Source organism: Vicugna pacos, unplaced genomic scaffold, assembly GCF_048564905.1.
Source record: "Vicugna pacos unplaced genomic scaffold, VicPac4 scaffold_21, whole genome shotgun sequence".
NCBI lineage: Eukaryota > Metazoa > Chordata > Mammalia > Artiodactyla > Camelidae > Vicugna > Vicugna pacos.
In genome coordinates, this window is record NW_027328742.1 from 2,494,829 (window position 1) to 2,507,345 (window position 12,517).

A 12,517-nucleotide genomic window follows, 5' to 3' on the forward strand; every position below is an offset into this window, starting at 1 on the left:
AAACCCAGTATTTTGTGGAAGTCAGAATCAGAGGAGTGGGTGATTCAGGAAAGGCTATTTTAAGGTGGAAAGGGGAAAGTGAAAGGACGCAGGGTGTGTGAGAAAGAAGCATCTCCGTCCCAGCCAGCAAGGCACCTGCATTCAGGATGGTGTATGGAGAGTGCAGACTTCTCACAAAGAAAGAAGTGGTGGGATGGGAGGGAGAACAGTTTGGTACTTTACTGGGGAGGGAAAAAGTGGGTTGAACGTTTTCTGGTTGAAGAAAAGGATTGTGACATGTTATGCTTGTATTTTGGAGAGAAGGGTTTTGTGGGGACAGGCCAAGGAGAACGCTCTCTGGCTGGGGTGTCAGCACAACAGAGAAACACAGAGAACCGGGCCGACCCCAAGTCCCCTGATGGGGGAGAGCCTGCCCGCCAAATGGAGCCCTGTTGTCTGCTCCTGTCCCGTAGCTGGGGCCTCAGAGTTCCCTTCATAACCCAGTCCTTTTGATACAAGAAAAAAACGTGGGGCATGAGAAGGGCTGTGTCCCAGGAATTTGGTTTAGCCCCTGGGATGTGCCCCACCAGATTTTGTTCCTTTTCTTCATGCAGTAAAGTATTCAAGAGCAAGCCAGTGTTGAGTAAAGATAGATTTATTCAGAGAGATACATTGAAAGGCAAGAGAAACATCACGACGTGTGGGGGTTTGATGCTCAGATTAAAACTAGGTACATACTCCACAGACTTGAGTGTGGGCCTTCCCCGAAGAGGGAGCGAGAGGGATGCCCGCGAGGTTAAGCTGTGTTGCTGGCTTTCTTGGGCTTGGTGGTTTCATATGCTAATAAGTAGAAGGACCAGCCTTAGGGCAAGGGGCAGGGATTCCCAGCGAGTTAGCCATTTCCCACCCTGTGACCTTTTGTGGCCAGCCTTGGAATTGCTTTGGTGCCTGGGGCCGGGTTATTCACAATGTTACTATTACAATGGGTGTTTAATGAAGCTCAAGCTCTGCTAGAAGTTAAATCTCTTCATCCTGAGCCTCAAGGCCTATTGGGGGTTGAATCCTTCACCATTTTGTTGTTAATTGCTGTGGCCTTCCTAGAATGTCTCTGCTCTGCCCCCTTCCATCCTGTCTCACTGTGATGACACAGAGAGGGCAAAGGCCGGGCCCTGCCTGTGCTCCTGCATTTAACAGCGGGAGGTGTAGGATGGGCTTATGATGACTCTGAGTGGTGAAAAGGATGTTTCAGATTTTCCCACGTGAGACATGGGGACCTGCCAGCAGCCACCGCACATTTATGTCACGGTCATTATCGCTTGTGTTGTTACGGAAACAACAGGCCAGGCAAGAAACAAGCACCACTCGGAGGGTGGGAGTACTGAGATTTACTAAGCAGGCGGGCTCAGAGGGGCTTCTTTTCCGAAGCTCTGAGCACCTCCAAGACGTGCACATGAGGTTTTATAGGGTTAATTACAAGTATGGGGCTATTAGCCAATAAGGCTCAAACAACAAAAAGCAAGGAATCAGTACACTGAAGCTTATCAATTTGGAACAGATCACGTTACTGTCAATTGTTGACCTTGGATTTACGAGTTAGCTTGTTAGCCCAGTAAACTGACACTAAACTTCAGATTTACAAGTTAGCCCAGCAAAACTTAGATGAGTAAACTGACACTTGTCACACTTGGATATGTGACTTAGCTTGTTAGCCCAGCTGGGCTTTTCCTTCACTGTGTCACTTATCTTTTCTATTTTTCTTCTTTAAGTATTTAATCCAAATGTAATATCAAAGTTTTTTGGAAAAGAATTTCTCTTTCTTTTCTTTGGGGCTATTTTGGTGTGGTAGGTAATTAGGTGTATTTATCTGTTAGTGGAGGCCCTGAGGCTTAAACCCAGGACCCCGTGCACGCTAAGAACATGCTCTACCACCTGCCCCATCATCTTTTTCTTTTTGCTTTAGCTGCCAAGAATCTTACAGCTGAATTTCTAGTCGGCCTTTAACACTTGCCCTGACTTCATGGAATCCATTTTTATGACTTTATCTCCCCCTGGTATCATTTAAGTATTGAATCTCCATTTTCTCTTCACTCTCAGTTTTGCCTTTTTGTTGTTATGGTTGTTAAGCTGTGTTGAAAAAATTGATTAATTTCTCTTTCAGCAGGAGGCTCTAAGTAAACAAATATGTAAACAAACAGCACACTTAAATGGTTTTATACATTCTAAGCTGTTTAGTAGTTACTTAAAAACCGAATTGGATATTACAGTGATAACATTTTTAAATTAGTTTTTAATTTTTTATAAAGATATAGCTGATTTAAAATATGATATAATTTTCAGGTGTACAATAGATGTTCCATTTATATTTACTGAAAAACATTGGCTGTATTCCCTGTGTTGTATGATACATCCCTCTAGCATGTTTACATTTCATGTTGCAGTTGTATAAGAAATGTGGGTAATGCAGAGTCTGGGACATGGATGTGTCTGACCCAGGTTCACGCAAACCCTGACTGTCAGAGCTCAGGCCTTCACTACTGTCTGCAGGGGAGTGAGTGGAGGCAGCTCTCGTCAGCGCTGGCACCACCCTCTGAGTGGCAGTGACAATACTGACTGTGGACGTGCAAAGTGTTGTTCCAAACTTTACATGCATTTCTGCATTTAACAATTAAAGCCCTCCTGTGATGAAGTGTTTTATGTTTTTAATGAATAATACATTTTATTTTGATATTGATAGAATTCAAACCTACGGAAAATTTACAGGAGTAGTACAATAAACGCTTAGATACTGTTCACCTTAAAGGGCACTATTTGGCCTTTTGTGTCTGGCTTATTTTAGTATAAAGTTTCAAGGTTCATCCATATTGCAGCCTGAATCAGTACTTTATTCTTTTTGTTTGATAATATCCTTCTTCTTTTTTTTTGTTTTTGTTCTATTTAAAAATGTTTTCATTAAAGTCTAGCCAGTTTTTACTGTTGTGTCAGTTTCTTGTGTACAGCATAACACTTCAGTTAAATAGTAACATTCGTGTATTCATTTTCATATTCTTTTTGAACATAAGTTACTATAAGATATTAAATATATTCTCCTGTGCTATACAGTGTAATATTCTCCTGTGCTATACTGTTTATTCTATACATACTCAGTATCTACATATCTTGAACTCCCAATTTATTCCTTCCCACACCCTCTCCACTCTGGTAACCATAGTTTGTTTCCTGTGTCTCTGTGTCTGTTTCTGTTCTGTAGATAAGTTTATCTTTTTGTTTCTTTGGCTTTTTTTTTTTTTTTAGATTCCACATGTGAGAGATCTCATATGGTAATTTTCTTTCTCTTTCTGTCTTATTTCACTTAGAATGACATTCTCCAGGTCCATTCATGTTGCTGCAAATGGCATTATTTTATTATTATTTTATGGGTGAATAGTAGTCTATTGGACAAATATACTGCAACCTCTTTATCCAGTCATCTGTCACTGGACATTTAGGTTGTGTCCATGTCTTGCTATTTTAAACAGTGCTGCTGTGAACATTGGGCTGAAGGTGTCTTTTTGAATTACAGATCCTTTTGGATATATGCCCATGAGTGGGATTCCTGGGTTATATGGGAGGTCAATTTTTTGTCTTTTGAAGAACCTCTATACAGTTTTCCAAAATGGCTCCACCAAACTGCATTCCCACCACAGTGTAGGATGGTTCCCAATTCTCCACAGCCTCTCCAGTATTTATTGTCTGTGAACGTCTGAATGATGGCTATTCTGACTGGTGAGAGTTGGTACTTGATTGCACTTTTGATTTGCATTTCTCTGATAATGATATTGAACAGTTTTTCATGTGCCTATTGGCCATTTTTATGTCTCATTGGAGAAATGTTTCTTTAGGACTTCTGCCCATTTTTGAATTGAATTGTTTGTTTTTCTTTCTTATTAAGTGTACAAGCTGTTTACATATTCTGGAAATTAAGCCCTTGTCAGTTTCATTTATTGCAACTATTTTGTCCCATTCCATAGGTTGTCTTTTAGTTTTGCTTACTGTTTCCTTAGCTGTGCAAAAGCTTGTAAGTTTAATTAGATCTCAGTTGTATATTTTTGCTTGTATTTCTATTGCTTGAGTAGACTGCTCTAGGAAAACATTGCTGAGATATATGCCACATGTTTGCCTATGTTTTCTTCTAAGGGGTTTATAGTCTCTTGTCTACATGTTTAAGTCTTTATCCATTTTGAATTCATATTTGTGTATGCTGTGAGGGAGTAGTCTAACTTCATTGATTTACATGCAGCTGTTCAGTTTTCCCTACACCATTTGCTGAAGAGGCTGCCTTTACTCCATTGTATGTTCTCACCTCTGTCAAAGATTCAATGACCAAATGTTTGTTGGCCTATTCTTGATAATTTTGTTTATCCATTCATTGATGGATGGATATTGTTAGTAACTTTTGGTTACTCTGAATGATACTGCTATGAATATTGATGTGAAAGATTTTGCGAGAATATGTTTTCATTCTGTTGGCTGTACAGTTGGCCCGCCACATCTGTAGTTTCCTCTTCATGGATCGACATGGCTGATTGTAAAGGGACTCGAACATCCTTGGATTATGGTATCCAGGGTGGGATGTTCCTGAAACCAACCCCCCGAGGATCCTGAGGGATGACTGTATATGTAGGAGTGGAATTGCTGAGCCATATGACTCTAAACTTTTGAGGAAACACCAGGCTTTTCCAAAGAAGCTGCAGCATTGCTTCTTTCCAACGGCTGTGTGTTGAGGGTTCCCATTTCTCTGCCTCCTGACCGACACTTGTTATTGTCCATGATTTGATTATAACCATCCTAGTGAGTGTAAAATGAGACCTCATTTTGATATAGATTTCGCTAGTGATGCTGAGCATCTTTTCATATGCTTATTGGCCAATTGTGTATCTATTTAAATCCTTGGCAAATTTAAAAATTGGGTCGATTTTCTTTGTATAGTTCAGTTGTAAGCGTTTGTTTATATCCCGGATACTAGCCTATTATTAGATATATGATTTGCAAAATTTTTCTCCTATTCTGCAGACTGTCGTTTCACTTTAATTTTTTTAAACAATAAAACAATTTCTTTATAGGGGAAGTAATTAGATTTCTTCTTTTTTCTTATTTTTGCCAAGCACGCACTCTATCACTTGAGCTACCCCCTTCCTCTTTCATTTCACTTTCTTGATTATGTCCTTTGTATCAAATGGTTTTAATTTTCATGAAGTCAATTTTATCTGCTTTTTTTTTTAATCACTTGTGCCCTTGGTATTGCATCTAGGAAGCCATAGCCTATATTATGACCACAAAGATTTATACTATGTCTTCTTTTAGAAAATTTATACATTTAGTTTTTACGTTTCTGTCTGTGATCCATTTTGAATTAACATTTATTTGTTATATAAAATACAGGGGTCCAGATTTCAGATTCATTCTTTTGCCTGCAGATACCCAGGTGTCTCTGCACCATGTGTTGAATAGACTATTCTTTCAATGGAGTGTTGTTGGAATATTTGTGGAAAACTGACTGTAAATGTAAGTTTTCCCCCTGGATTTTTTATTGAGTCTCATTGATTTATGCATCCAAACTTATGCCAGTACCATAATGACTTGAGTGCTATAGATTTGTAGTAACCTTTGAGTGATTCCTCCAACTTTGCTCTTCTTTTTCAAGTTTGTTTTGGCTGACCTGGGCCACTTGCAATTCCATATGAATTTTGGAATCAGTTTTTCAATATTTGGAAAGAAGTCAGCTGGAATTTTGATAGAGATTCCATTAAATTTGTAGATCACTTTGGGGAATCTTAACATTTTTGACAATATTGTCTACCATTTCATGAACATGGGATGCCTTCCATATATGTAGATCTCTTCAATATTTTTTGGTGATACTTCAAAATTTTCAATGTACAAATCTTGTAAAATTTTGTTAAATGTATCTCTCATTTTATTTTTAATGCTGTTGTAAATGGAAAGGCTGAACTTCCTAAGGGTGGGACTATATAACAATTTATTTATTTCTAGGATTCCTACACAGCAAATACACTACATTTGTATTTGCTACATAAATCTATCCACAATTCTTCCCATCCCTGTGTTATAAGAAACCAAGACCTAGGTTAAGCTGCCTGAACACCTATGTGGACTTGAGAAATGAGACCCTTGGGTGGGGCTTTGTGCAGATGATACTGAGAGCTTATTCAGGATTGTTCATCTTAATTTCTTTTAAACAATCCTTTCAGTGTATTTAGTCAGATACATTAAGAACATGACCTTTTGTTGTGCGGAGGATCTAAGAGTAAAATTTTCAAATGATTTCTAGTGTGTGTGTTGTACTTGAAACCTAATTTACATAAATCTTTGAAGATTTATGTTTCAGGAGCTTTGAGGGAATAATACCTGTCTTTATTCAATAACTACAACTAAATGCTCAAGCAACATGTAAGAGTTTGAGCAAACTGCCCCCGCCCCGTAGTGCTGGGTGGCTGCAGCTGTAAATGGAGTCAGCGCTTACCTCTCCCAGTACGCTTGTGCTGATCTGCTCAAAGCGGTTTGCCCAACAGTTTGTTGGTGGTCTTTTGGACAAAGCCATAAAGCATTGATTGAAGGTTTCTGGAATGGAATCTATTCTTATTAATATTAAGTAAGCACATATTGAGTGCTTACTGTATGTTGGGAATTGTCCCTCAGCCTCACATGAAAATTATTTCTCTTAAAACCTCTCATATTTCCTTGTTATTCACATTTTACAGATAAGGAGACTGAGGATTAAGTCTTCTCTCTTTTGTGGGGAGCTCATTATCAATGATGGGAAGTTGTAAGGAAAAAGATATTGATTCATCCTGAGAAAACATTTTTCTGAGAGTCAGCATTGAAGAGGGTGACCACTGAAGAGGGTGATCATTGTTTGAGTGAGACTAGCCCCGGGTTGTACGGAATCAGCATCCCCGTCTGCACACGGCACATGTAGTGCTACATGGTGGGTGAGGTGGCACGGCTGCACAGGGGACGCGGATGCCGGGCCATTGGGTTGTGTTCAGGCCCGGTGGGGCATTCTCCTAAGGGCAGTGGACCGTCATTGACAGATTTTAAGTAGGGGAGTGGGGTGCTCTCGTAGATCACTTTTGTCTTGTAGAATGCTTAGAAACATTTAGAAGGCTCGGTAGGAGATGATGTGATGAGTCAGAGTAGGGTGGCTGCGAGGTGTAGCAGTGTTCAGTTTTCAAGTGATTTTCAAGCCCAGGTTTGTGGCTCAGTAGCCGTGTCACTTTGGATGACGCACTCAAGGAAGTGAAACAATTTACCTAATCAATTGAAGCAGTGATGTACCGACTTCCCAGGACTGCTGTGGAAATCCAGTGAGATAACTTGTGCAGAGTGTGCAGCGTGGTCCGCAGCACAGAGTCATTGCTGATTGAGTCCCAGTGAGTACCTGGTAGGTCAGGTGTGGGTGGTGGGACTTGGTGACTGAGGATATCTGGGCCCTGAAAGAGGGGTCCAGTCACATCTGTGAGTGGTGGGCCTGAGCTGGGAGAGGCAGGGAGACCTTGCCCCCAGACCAGGGGCCCTGGGCAGGATGGCTATTGGAGGAGCACCGTGAAGTCAGCTCTTTTCAGGTGGAGTTGGAGGTGCTCTTGAGACATCTAAGTGCAGTGTCACGAGCTCACAGAGGAGGTCTTATCCCGGGCTGTGCATTTTCCTATAATCTCAATCCCTGAGGACGCTGAGGTATTGATCACTGAGCATGAAGTCATACTTGACAGGACAAGTGAATAGTAGTATCATCTCTGTCATCAAAGCTCACGTCTCTTTATTCATCACTCACTTTGCTAATTGGGTACTTACAGAGCTCACTTCATCGCCCTTCCCTGGGCTCAGGCTCCACAGAAAAGAGCTGGTGAGTCTCCCTCTTTTCCAGAAGAAGAGACATTTAGCTGGTAGACTTCTATACCTTGCCAGACTTAGAATTTTAGTTTGTTGGTTTAATTCTATTTTCTGTTGGACATCTCCTGACAGGAGAGACGTTTTACCTCATGGTCAGGTTTCAATTAGCTGTTACTGAGAATTGCTTATCTGATCCATAGTGTATGTATTCTATTAACTTTGTAGAGCACTTATCATTTTTCTGTCTTTGCCCTTTAATTTTGTTTGCCCCTTCAATTTTCTATCCTATTTGGGGCCTAATTTTATTTTTTAATTAAAAAATATCTGTTAGCAGTTAAGAAAACAAAAGGAAAGAAAAGATGCATATGATAGCTAAATTTAGAAAATATCTTGTATGTTTTCTGTCTCGGCGATGGAGGGTTCAAAAACTCGTGAAAACCTTCATTACATAAGTTCCTTAAAATGTAGATTAAGAAATAAAACCTTCCTTCTTCATCTTTCAAGCTGCAAGGCTAATTGTCAAGAAAGTGAGGGGACATCATCAGAAGCCAAGACAAACCAGAAAGCAGGGATTCTGGGAGATACGTGAGCCTTAGAAGCCCTGGGGTGCTGGTTGGCTCCTGAACTGAGATTCAGTTGCCCTGGCAGAAGGGCAGGATTTGAGCCCGAGGCTTCTCACACTGGGTGTTGGATGGCTGTTCTTATGTAAGGCGAAGCACATCCTTAGGATCCTGCTTTACAAAAGGGTGAATTTGAAACAAAAGAAAAAATGTATTCCTCAAGGCAAGGAAATAAGGAAAGTCAATTTTTTTCAAAGAGGGGGAAAATAACATATATAAAGTAAGGGTTTAGTTTAAAGCTGTTATGGCATGAGAGTGACCACAACCTCCTGGCAGAAAATCTTAGCTCCTCCCGGAAAGAGAAGTTGTGTTTTGAATGAATCAGTGGACAGCCATTCCGAAAAAGGCCTCCAGAGTCTTCTAGATCAAGATACTGGACCCAAATACCTCCCTTCCATGGTCTCACTTAAATAACCAGAAAGGTTTTAAAGGAAAGAAGCAATAATCATAGTTCTATTTATTGACATTATTATATGCTAGGAATTCAGAGGTGACTTTGGAGTTGTCTCCTCTTTTATGGACCTTACTTTCTATTTGACATAGTTGGGGAACTTGGTGGAGGGTGTTGTTGGTCTGTTGCAATTAGCCAGGAGAGGAGATTATGAAAGCAGTGAAGGGTGGGTGATATTTTTAGCTGAGGACAGTCCTGTTCAGTTGGCTTGTAATTGCAGGCTCGTTGAGCTGTCACTGGAGGGAATTGATCTTATGGAAGATGGACTTAACTCAGGCCTCTTCAGAATGGACAAGTGAACCTGGAGAAAGACAGTCAAATCTGTGCAGACATTAAAGTCCACGTGAACGTGCTGTATCCCTGAGCCAAAGATAGGACAAGTAGGCAGCACTTCTTGAGGACAGAGGAGAGGCTTTTAAGGTTCTCCAAGAATGAATCCCAGGGAACCGTGATGGCCAGTTGTCAAACTGTGACTTTGCTCTTTGGACGGTGTACCAACCAAGGGTATTGGCCTTTTATATGTTTTCATTTCTCTTTAATACATGTCAGGTGATGAGGACGTGGGCATAAACGTTTGATATCTTGTCGAGGTGAGTCTTGGTACCTGCCTAGAAGCGCGGCACAGCTACTGGTGCATCATACATCTTGCCGCCCATCCCGCTCCCAGGCTCCGTGATCACGGCAGAGTGGTTCCTTATTGAGCTGTCCGTCTCCTCTGTGACATCGTAACCAAACAAAAGGCTGGAGCGTATTAGCTTGGCTTTGCTCTTTTCCATCCTTCACTTCAAATGATGATGACTGGTAGTGGACCCAGTTACGTTTGCAGATGACTTACAAGTAGGGCTGTCAGTACAAACCTTGTAATTCCCACTGTGTGATCTAGAGAAGAAAGTTACATTCTTTCCAAATTGTTTTGATGCACTTATGTGGGAAAATGATGTACGTTTGAATGTGTATTTCCTCTCTGAATCATCATGGCTAGAGATGAATATTTGTAGACATGGAATGAGTTTTCTGTATTTGAACTGTATGGTCCCCTAAATTCTCCCCAGCTTTTTAAAGTCATCACTGGAGTGCTACCTCCAGAGTGCCCCAAAGTATCCACCACTGCCTGCTCTTCGGACACTGTGAGTTTCCAACATGGAGAAGGCTGCTGGCTGGTGAGGCATTCTCTGGCACATCCCTGGTTGGCTGATGTGAGCTTACCACACAAGAATTGGCAGACAGTTACTAACCACGATCACGTCCATTTCTGGAACACTCATGGAGGATTTTACACCTATGCTAGTGGAATACGTTATTTCATTTAATTTTCCCAACAATCATAATTAGAATTTATCACCTGTATTAAAAAGGAAACTGTCAAAGCGACTGACGTGCAGACTTTGGACTGGAACACAGGTCTTTCTGATAACTGTCTCTGTTCCCTCCCCGGCCTATCCTTCCAAATGGCAAGGAGACTCTTCCTCAGTCTTGAGTTTCCCACTGATGTTACCACTCTCTTTGTTTCTGGAGAGGAAAGCAAGTCTAAACTTCCTTTCCAGTTGGAAATGGAACGGAGAATTTGCGTTGGAAGCCGGGAAAGTCTGTCCTGTGATGAAGCGCTCCCCGAACCACTTCCACTGGGACGTCACGTCCCTGTCTGGACCCCTTGCTCAGCCTGTTCACAGGTGACAGTGCAGATCTGCCGAGCAGTCCTCCCGGACAGGGCAGTGGGTTGGAAATGAGTTTGGGGATTTGGTTTCATTACATAGCTTCCTGAGGGTCTTCGCCTGGCACTTCGAGTGGGAGCATTCCCTGTCCCACAGACTTGTGCTCTGGGCCCGTGCAGACCTGACGTGGCCTCAGCCTGAGGCTCAGGGCCCGTGGTGATGAGGAGCATTTTAGTCCATGGTCTGCCAGAGGCTCTGACACTTCTGGTCTGTGGGACTTTGTCCAGGATGATAATAATTCCTCCCCGAGTTTCAGATTTCCTTGCCTGTGAGCCGGGGTAGTAATAGTTTCTGAGATGATTGTAATGATTCAGTAACGGGCGCAGCATGTGCTGGCAGGTAGCTGGTGCTTAAGGAGAAGAAGTCGCAGTCACACTGTCAGCCTCTCACTGTGCGCTCTGTGCTTTGAGAGATTGTGTGTTTGGTGAAAGTCCCGCCCAAACCCTAGGGACTAGATGAAATGTTGTTCCTTTACTTTCCCTTCCTGTTCCTCTTTCCCTTCTCTGTGTCCCATGTTTAGGTAGCAGATTCCTCTATTTCAGGGAATAAGGGCATTTCTAGTAAAAGGACAGGCGGAACGCGGGGAGGTGGGGCCCAGAGGGAGTCTGGAACGTCTGCACAGCGCTGCTTCCCTGCGTTTCTGCATCCGGTCCCGTCAGTGCACGAAGTCAGCCTTCCTCTTCCTTCCTGTGTCATCGGGTCTCTGTTTTAAGGGAAAACCTTTTTTACGGGTCTTTTTTCACTGACATGTTTCATTCAGATGCTTGTTGCTTTTCTCCCTGTGCTTCAGCGTTCCGAGGAGAGAATTCAGCAGTGCAGCCTCCTCTCCGAGCTCTATGAGTTGATCGGCTTCCACTGCAAGTTTGCCTCCTTCAAGCGGGTGGCCCCCGTGAGCATGCGGCCCCCGGCATCCCAGAGCCTGGCGGGAAGGCCTGCTACCGACTCCTCCTGCAGACGCTTCCTGGCTACAGTCTGTCTCTGGACCTGCAGGACTTCAGCAAAGGTGTTGGAACTAAAACATTGCATCAGTCCCATTAACCATGCCTGGTTTGGTCCCTGCTGTCCTGTCTCATCAGGGTGAATATTGATTCGTGTAGAACAGGGCACAGCAGACTTTTTCTGTCAAGAGCTTGGGGGTAAATATTTCAGGGTCTGCAAACCTCCTGATCTCTGGTGCAGCTGCTCAGCTCTGCTGTTCAGACCCCAGAGCAGCCAGACAGTCCACACACCCATAGAGCTTTACTCACAGCGGTGACTGGGGCTGAATTGGGTGTATGAACTTCAGTTTGTCCCCACAGCCTCCTCACTATTGACACCTGCACCTGAGTGTGCATTTGTGATAATGGGTGAACCTACAATGACACGTCAGCATCACCCAGAGCCCATAATTGACACTAGGATTTACACTTGGTGTTGTGCACTCTGTGGGTTTGGACAGATGTACAATGACATGTATCCACCATCACAGCATCATACAGAGTAGTCTGTCTTAGTGACCTTAAAATGCTCCATGCTGCACCTCATTCCTTCCCCTCTAGCCTCTGACAGCCACTGATCTTTTAGTCTCTGTGGTTTTCCCTTTCCCAGAACACCATACAGTTGGAATCAGACAGTTGCAGAACTTTCCCAGAATGGCTTCTTTCACTTAGCAATATGCACTTAAGGTTCCTCCATGTCTTTCCATGCCTTGATAACTCATTTCATTTTAGCACCAAATAATAGTCCATTTTCTGTCTGGACCACAGTTTATCCATTCACCTACTGAAGAAGAGCTCAGTTGCTTCTGAGTTCTGGTGATTATGAATAAAGCTGCTATTAACATCTGTATGCAGATTTGTGTGTGGAAATAAGTTTCCATTTCATTG